A 10,013-nucleotide genomic window follows, 5' to 3' on the forward strand; every position below is an offset into this window, starting at 1 on the left:
CGCGGGAAAGAGGGCGCGGGAAAGAGGGCGCGGGAAAGAGGGCGCGGGAAAGAGGGCGCGGGAAAGAGGGCGCGGGAAAGAGGGCGCGGGAAAGAGGGCACGGGAAAGAGGGCGCGGGAAAGAGGGCGCGGGAAAGAGGGCGCGGGAAAGAGGGCGCGGGAAAGAGGGCGCGAGAAAGAGGGCGCGGGAAAGAGTGCGCATAAATAAATAAATAGTGTATTAATGGTGAAAACACTGAGCTAGCTAAAGAAAAGTTGCCCACAAAGTTGACAGTGCGTTACATAAGTAACACCATTGCATTGTGCAGATTGGTTGTCACGTGCATGCTCACTTTCTGTTTATTGTTTTTTTTTGACAAATAGGCTGAAAGTGTCCAAAAAGAAGTGGAAAAAAAGGTGAGAATAAAGAAGAGACAGTATGTAGTATACATGAAAAAGTAGTTTTGAGCAGTAAAAGTATTGTGTGTAGTGTTTGACTGATAGTAAAGGATAGGATGATAATAAAGGTAGTAGTTGGAAGCATTAGCTATGCAGCATGTAGAGGAGATGTGTATTAGAATGTGTACAGTAGGTAGTATGTGAAAGCGCCTGCCAAAAGATAGCATGTAGAAAAGTGTGTGGCATACAGTGTGTGGCAGAGAGCCTGTGGTAAAGAGCTGGTAGTACAGAGAGTGCCATAGAGGCTGTAACTAAACTGCGTGCTACAGAGTATATGCACCATGCTGTCATATACACTAAGTTACATGCGCTAATTTACCTGCGCTAAGTTACCTGCGCTAAGCCACATGTGGTAAGTTACACAATGAGAGTACTGTAGAGAGTGGATAAAAGAGTGTAAATGAGAGTGTGTGCTAAAGAGTGTGTGGTGTGAAGTGTGTTTTTGAGAATGCATGGTGCAAAATGCATGGTGTGGAGTGTGAGCAATTACTGTTGAAAACAGGGATAGGAAAAAGAAAAAATTTCAGAAAAAGTTGACAGAGCCTCACGTAAGTAACACCATTGGAGTTTGCAGATTGGTTCTCACCTGCATGCTCACTTTTTCATCATCAGCTATTGTCAACTTATAGTTTGAAAGTATGAGAAAAGCAAGGGAAACAAAGAGGAGTATAAAGAAGAGGCAGAGTGTAGTATACATAAAGGAGTAGCGACAGGAGCAAGAGTAATGTATGCAGTGCACAAATAATAAAGGATAGTAGTGAAGATAAAGGCATTAGAGATGTATGGTGCTGTTTGGGCTATGCATGTAGTAAAAAAAGCTAGCATTAGCTACGATGTTTAAGAGGTGTGCTAAAAATGGTGTGCAGTAAAGTATGTGTATTGAGACTACGTGTAGAAGAGGGCGCGGGGAGGAGGGCGCGGGAAAGAGGGCGCGGGAAAGAGGGCGCGGGAAAGAGGGCGCGGGAAAGTGCGCACAAAAGAGGGCTTGGGAAAGAGTGCGCATCAAAAAATAGTGTATTAATGGTGAAAACACAGCTAGCTAAAAAAAATAGTTGCCCACAAAGTTGACAGTGCGTGACATAAGTAACACCATTGCATTGTGCAGATTGGTTGTCACGTGCATGCTCACTTTCTGTTTATTATTTTTTTTTGACAAATAGGCTGAAAGTGTCCAAAAAGAAGGGAATAAAAAGTGTGAATAAAGAAGAGACAGTATGTACTATACATGAAGAAGTAGTTTTGAGCAGTAAAAGTAGTGTGTGTAGTGTTTGACTGATAGTAAAGGATAGGAGGATAATAATGGTAGTAGTTGGAAGCATTAGCTATGCTGCATGTAGAGGAGATGTGTATTACAATGTGTACAGTAGGTAGTATGTGAAAGCGCCTGCCAAAAGATAGCATGTAGAAAAGTGTGTGGCATACAGTGTGTGGCAGAGAGCCTGTGGTAAAGAGCTGGTAGTACAGAGAGTGCCATAGAGGCTGTAACTAAACTGCGTGCTACAGAGTATATGCACCATGCTGTCATATGCGCTAAGTTACATGCGCTAAGTTACCTGCGCTAAGCCACATGTGGTAAGTTACACAATGAGAGTACTGTAGAGAGTGGATAAAAGAGTGTAAATGAGAATGTGTGCTAAAGAGTGTGTGGTGTGAAGTGTGTTTTTGAGAATGCATGGTGAAAAATGCATGGTGTGGAGTGTGAGCAATTACTGTTGAAAACAGGGATAGGAAAATGAGAAAAATTCAGAAAAAGTTGTCAGAGCCTCACGTAAGTAACACCATTGGAGTTTGCAGATTGGTTCTCACCTGCATGCTCACTTTCTCATCATCAGCTATTGTCAACTTATAGTTTGAAAGTATGAGAAAAGCAAGGGAAACAAAGAGGAGTATAAAGAAGAGGCATAGTGTAGCATACATAAAGGAGTAGCGACAGGAGCAAGAGTAATGTATGCAGTGTACAAATAATAAAGGATAGTAGTGAAGATAAAGGCATTAGAGATGTAAATTTGCTGTGGTGCATGTTGAGGGGATGTATATAAAAATGTGTACAAAAAGTAGTATGCTAAAGAGTATGTGAAATGATAGTGCATGAGAGCGTGTGACACAGTGCGTGCAACAAAGCGCACGCAACAGACCGCGCGCAACAGAGCGCGCGCAACAGAGCGCGCGCAACAGAGCGCGTGCAACAGAGTGCGTGCAACAGAGCGCGTGCAACAGAGCGCGTGCAACAGAGCGCGTGCAACAGAGCGTCACACGCGCTAAGTTACACGCGCTAAGTTACACGCGCTAAGTTACACGCGCTAAGTTACCCGCGCTAAGTTACCCGCGCTAAGTTACCTGCGCTAAGTTACACGCACTAAGTTACACGCGCTAAGTTACACGCACTAAGTCACACAATGAGTGTGCTGTAGAGAGTGGATAGAAGAGAGTGAATTTCAATGTGCGCTAAAGAGTGTGTGGTGTAGCGTGTGTTTTGGAGAATGCATGATGTGAAATGCATGGTGGCGAGTGTGCGCTATTACTGCTGAAAATAGGAATAGCAAAAGGTAAAACTTGTACAAAACGTTTGCAGAGCCTCACGTCAGTCACACCATTTGAGTTAGCAGATTGGTTCTCACCTGCATGCTCACTTTCTCATCATTAGCTATTGTCAACTTTTAGTTGTAAATTATGAAAAATCATGGAAAACAAAGAGAAGATTAAAGAAGATTAAGTGTGTAATAAACATAAAGGAGTAGCGAGAGGAGTAATTTATGTAGTATACAAATATTAAAGGTTAGTATTGAAGATAAAGGCAGCAGAGATGTATGCCAAACAGTGCATGACATTTTTAAGCTATGAACCATATGTTCTGAATGAAAAAATGCATTTTTTTCCAACGCGTGATTCCCCAAAAACAATTGCACAGTAGTATCTGCATTACTGCGGGTAATACATACATGAACGCCAATGTTTGTACAGCAAACACTAAAATTAAGTAACCTTCGAGGAGCGATGAAATAATTTAGAAAAGGATACCTCGTCCCGCTAGCGTACTTTGTGAAACCCCTCCCACCCCCTCCAAAAGTCTAACAAACATCACATGACAAAATGTCACTGCTAGTATAAGCTTAACCCCCCCCCCCCCCTTTTCGCCCCCCTCATCACACACTTGTTTCAGTTGGTTCCATTAGCATAGAAGCCTTAGAGATTTAAGTAAGGTAAAGACGCGTTTTAGACGGTACCTATACGTAAACAATGCACCTTGAAAGCATATGCAAAGAATTCCAACCGGAAGATGGTAAATGTATTCAAATGTCAAGAAAAACGAATAGAAATAAAGCCAAATCTATAGAATGCGCGCACCATAACTGCAATCATAGGCCAAAAGTCAGATCCAAAAGGAGGCATGCACATGAAAGCATTTCACATAAATGTTTCGCACCACAAAACACATTTTGCTAACAAAAGTAAAACAGTCGTAAGACATGTAAAAAGTAGCAAGCGCATTAATATTCCACTGGTGCGAAATTTGTATAATAGCATATAATTGCAGATGACTTGCAACAGTCGCAAATTTGCAATGCAATCGATGTTAAAGTATCTTATGCATAGAGTGTTTCAGTGAGGATGAAATAAGTGGCAAACTAAAGCCAAACGTTACCGTAATAAGGCTAGCATTAGTGCACATGACAAAATGTCACTGCTAGTATAAGGTTAACCCCCCCCCCCCCCTTTTCGCCCCCCTCATCACACACTTGTTTCAGTTGGTTACATTAGCATAGAAGCGTTAGAGATTTAAGTAAGGTAAAGACGCGTTTTAGACGGTACCTATACGTAAACAATGTACCTTAAAAGCATATGCAAAGAATCCCAACCGGAACATGGTAAATGTATTCAAATGTCAAGCCAAACGAATAGAAATAAACCCAAATCTATAGAATGCGCGCACCATAACTGCAATCATAGGCCAAAAGTCAGTTCCAAAAGGAGGCATGCATATGAAAACATTTCACATAAATGTTTCGCATCACAAAACACATTTTGCCAACAAAAGTAAAACAGTCGTAAGACATATAAAAAGTATCAAGCGCATTAATATTCCTCGGGTGCGAAAATTGTATACTAGCATATAATTGCAGATGACTGGCAACAGTCGCAAATTTGCAATGCAATCGATGTTAAAGTATCTTATGCATAGAGTGTTTCAGTGAGGATGAAATAAGTGGCAAACTAAAGCAAAACGTTACCGTAATAAGGCTAGCATTAGTGGTGCAAGCAAAAAGAGCAAGTCAATGTACTGCATGTGCATTCGTTAAAGTTGGCCTAATATGTTTCGAAAGCTGTTCGGTTTTAAGCTAAAAACAAAATGATGGCATCTAAACGTTACGCTTACAAATCAAAATAAGCAGGATACCCAACGATGGCGAAGCGGTACCGTAATGTATACCGAAATACTGGCGAAAGCCAAAAGCATCCAGGTTATGTGCTGTCTATGTGTGTCCCTTCTAAATTCTGCCCAATCTACGCTCACCAAATATTTTATTGCAAACTTGACAAAAAAGCGCGGGTCGGAAGTTTAAATGCATTCAGATACGAAGCGCACTGTGGTAACTACAAAGCGCCTAACATGTTGCCAAAGGTTGAGATCGCAAAACCACTGCACTTGTCATTAGCCAAACACGACAGAAAACGTTCAGTGAGTTCATTGTGTAAACGGAAATACAATAGAAGCTGCTTACCTTATAGCAATAGAGATCGTTTTGGTCGTACTGGATGACCCACGAAATGTCTTGAATGTCTGCTCTCCCAGTTTAGGTCAAGGAAAAGAGAAATAAAAGGGAGTTAGTTCAAATGTCTTCTGAAATCTAGCCATCTATTCGAAAGGCAAATGCATTGTAAGTTGTATTTTAAGTAATAATTGTACGATTTCGGACAACAGAGCAAGTGTGCAATGCAATCCAGGGAAACGTTTGTAATGCAGTGTGCGCCTCACAAAGTATGCAATACACGCGTACCGTAATGTGTATAGTAAGAGTGGCAAACACCCAAAAACTGCAAAATAACGTGGTGTGCGTGCGTGCTCCTTATAAATCGTGTTAAATCTTTCCTAGCAAGTGATTTATTTTCAACGATTGTAATCGCGGCTCCGAAACTTAAAGTCAGCAAGATACCAAACGATGGCGAGCCGGTACCGTAATGTATATATAAATCGCGGCGAAAGGTAAAACAATAATGTAATGTGGTGTGTGTGCGTGTCCCTTGTAAATTCTGCCTAACATATGCTAGTAAATCTTTTCGTTGCAGCTTTTAAATAAAAGTGCGGCTTTGAAAATTTAAAGCCATAAAGACACTCAGCGAACTTTGCTAATAAATAAAGCACATAACATGTTTGCAAAGGTCAACATTGGAAATTTACTGTACTTGTCATTAGCAATCCACGATAGAAAACGTTCGTTGAGTTTATTTTAAAAAGGGCAATACAATTGAATTTGCTTACCTTTTTGCAATAGAGATAGTATACTTCGTACCGGATGACCCACGTAATGTCTAGAATGGCTGCTGTTCCAGTTCAGGTCGAGGAAAAGAGAAATGAAGCGTATTTAATATAAATGATCTCAAAAATGTAACCATCGATTCGAAAGCAAAAGGCATTCTAAGTTGTATTTTAACTAATAAATGTACGATCCCTGACAACAATAGCAAGTCTGAAATGTAAAGCATGGGAAAGTGTATTATGCAGAGAGCGCTTCACTAAGTATGCAATACACGGGAAACGCTAGCAAATCGGTACCGTAATGTATTTATTAATAGCGGCGAACACAAAAAGCATGCAAGGTAATGTGGTGTGTGTGCGTGGTCCTCACAAATTCCGTCAAATATTTATTAGCAAGTGTTTTTCTTTTTAAAATGCAAGTAATCGCGGCATTGACAATTAAAGGGAGCAAGATACCAAACGATGGCGAAGCGGCCCCGTAATGTATATAATAATCCCGGAAAAAGCATAAACATTAAGGTTATATGGGGTGCGTGCCCCTTCTAAATGCTGCCCAATATAAGTTAGTCAATTTTCCCGTTGCCGATAGTAAATAAAAGCGCGGTTTTGAAAATTTAAAGGCATCAAGATACTGAGCGGACTTTGCTAACAATAAAAGCGCCCAACATGTTGGCTAAGGTTAACATAGTAAAACACCAGCACTTTACATTAGCAAAATACAATACAAAACGTTCAATGCGTATATTTACAAAACGGCAATACAAATAAAGTGGCTTACCTTTTCGGAATAGAGATAGTTTAGCTCGTACTGGATGACCTGGAACCAAGCAATGTTTTCGAATGGCTGCTCTTCGAGTTTAAGTACAGTCAAACCGGAGGAAAGGGGAGTTACTTTAAATGAATAACAATAGAGAAGTAACACTTGTTTACGAACAGCACGCGTGTGAAATCTTCTTGTTGTCTAGCCGTATGCTAATGTTTGGGTGGTGGTCTTCCTTGGATGAAAGGAATGTCTGCCTGAGAGTGTGTGCTATCGTTAGCGAGGAGGTGTGAATTCCTGGTGAATTGAATGTGAAAGCATGCATGAGACAGATAGCGATCCAGCAAAAGGAAACGCGGCTCCAACCTGTCTGACCGCGTTCAAAGTTTTTATCAAAGAGAATTCACCGCAAATGCGCTGTAAAGCTCAAACCTCCTTTACGAACACAAAACATTCTAAATACAGGCAAAATACAAAAATAAGTAAACAGACTTACCTTTAGATGCCTTACCTTAGACCCGCCAAAAGATTAATACCTACAGAGTAAAGCTCCTAAAGCACGATGCTGCCCGGGATAGTCAGGCCCGCGGAAGTCCCTGTAAAACCCCCCCAAAAAATGTCTAAGTGAAATACGAATCAGACAAGATGTCTTATGAAAGATCCGCAAACACCAGCATACATACCGGCTGAAGTAATCTTTGCATGACGCTTCCCAAGGACGGATCGGCCCGGTGAATCCCTGTGAAAAAAAAAGTAAAAATACAAGCGTTAGATAAGGGACAGACAAGATGCTTTACTACAGAGGCGGCAAACGCATTATACATACCCATGGAAAGCAGTGCAAGCACGTTGGTTCCCGGGAACGGGCCAGAGAGAGGCATACCTGGAAAACAAACAGAAAGTAATTTATTCCAATAACAACCTGAGGTAATGCCTACAATTGGTGAACAAACTTCAAGTGACCCGTTTATAACTGCGTAGCACCTACCATGCGATCTGCAAAAGACTGTCACTCTCCCCCAATAGCAGATTCTGTTAAAAAACGTGCCCTTATGATAACTCCCAAGCATTACAATCAAAGTAAACGCAATTTTACATTGAACATATTACGTTTCAAATAATTCAATTTAGCTGTCTGTAGCTGCGTCCGCCTACCGTGAGATCTAGAAAAGAGTGCCACTCCCACCACATCAGATCCAACCCAAAAACGTGCCCCACCCTCACCGTACGCAAACATTGAATTGCACACAATACACGTGACTGTACTTCCGTTAAAAATCCTGTATTCCAAAGAAATAAACCGCCTAACATACAACCTTAAAAAAGTGAACACATCCCCAAAAATTACAGCATCGATAACTCTCCAACATTCTAATTATCGTCAAAGTAATTTTAGAATGAACCTAAAAAGGAATAAAAGATTCGCACTTACCTGTCTGTAGCTGCGTCACTCCTACCGTCCGATCAGAAAAAGGATGACACTCCCAATACAGCAGATTCATCACAAAAACGTGCCCCACCCTGACGTAATCACATATTGAATCAAACACAATACACGTGACAGTACTTTCGTCACAAAACCTGTATCACAATCAAATAAACGTTCTAACATCCAGCAATAATTAATTCCCAAGAGAACATAACAGGTATAAAAGATTCGCACTTACCTGTCTGTAGCTGCGTCACTCCTACCGTCCGATCTTGAAAAAGATGACACACTCCCAAAACAGCAGATTCATCACAAAAACGTGCCCCACCCTCACGTACTCACATATTGAATAACACACAATACACGTGACAGTACTTCCGTTACAAAACCTGTATCACAAGCAACTAAACAGTGTAACACCGAGCATTAAATAAGATAACCTTTCATTACAAATACATCATCAATAACTCAAACATTATAATCACATTAAAAATTCTTGCAAATTAAACATAACAAATATAAAAGATTCGCACTTACCTGTCTGTAGCTGCGTCACGCCTACCGTCCGATCTAAAAAAGGATGAGACACTCCCAAAGCAGCAGATTCATCACAAAATCGTGCCCCACCCTGACGTACTCACATATTGAATCAAACACAATACACGTGACAGTACTTTCGTCACAAAACCTGTCTCACAATCAAATAAACGTTCTAACATTCAGCAAGAAATACGAATAAACTTAGAATAAAAATACATCAGCAATAACTCACAAACATTCTAATCACAGTAAAAGTAATTTCCAAAAGAACATAACAGGCATAAAAGATTCGCACTTACCTGTCTGTAGCTGCGTCACGCCTACCGTCCGATCTAGAAAAGGATGAGACACTCCCAAAACAGCAGATTCATCACAAAAACGTGCCCCACCCTGACGTACTCACATATTGAATAACACACAATACACGTGACAGTACTTTCGTCACTAAACCTGTATGACAATTAAATAAACAGTCTAACACCCAGCAATAAATACGACAAAGCTTTGAACCAAAATACATAATCAATCACACAAACACTATAATCACATTATAAATAATTCAAAATCGAACATAACAGGTATAAAAGATTCGCACTTACCTGTCTGTAGCTGCGTCACGCCTACCGTCCGATCGGAAAAAGGATGACACACTCCCAAAACAGCAGATTCGTCACAAAAACGTGCCCCACCCTGACGTACTCACATATTGAATCAAACACAATACACGTGACAGTACTTCCGTCACAAAACCTGTTTCACAATCAACTTTACAGTCTAACACCCAGCAATAAATAAGATAACCTTGTATTACAAATACATCACCAATAACGCAAACATTATAACCACATTAAAAATACTTTCAAATCAAACATAATAGGTATAAAAGATTCGCACTTACCTGTCTGTAGCTGCGTCACTCCTACCGTCCGATCTAAAAAAGGATGAGACACTCCCAAAGCAGCAGATTCATCACCAAAACGTGCCCCACCCTGACGTACTCACATATTGAATAACACACAATACACATGACAGTACTTCCGTTACAAAACCTGTATCACAAGCAACTAAACAGTGTAACACCGAGCAATAAATAAGATAACCTTGTATTGCAAATACATCATCAATAACTCAAACATTATTATCACATTAAAAATACTTTGAAATAAAACATACCAAATATAAAAGATTCGCACTTACCTGTCTGTAGCTGCGTCACGCCTACCGTCCGATCTAAAAAAGGATGAGACACTCCCAAAACAGCAGATTCATCACAAAAACGTGCCCCACCCTGACGTACTCACATATTGAATCAAACACAATACACGTGACAGTACTTTCGTCACAAAACCTGTCTCACAATCAAATAAACGT

The sequence above is a fragment of the Triturus cristatus genome, chromosome 7, assembly GCF_964204655.1.
Source record: "Triturus cristatus chromosome 7, aTriCri1.1, whole genome shotgun sequence".
NCBI classification, from domain to species: domain Eukaryota; kingdom Metazoa; phylum Chordata; class Amphibia; order Caudata; family Salamandridae; genus Triturus; species Triturus cristatus.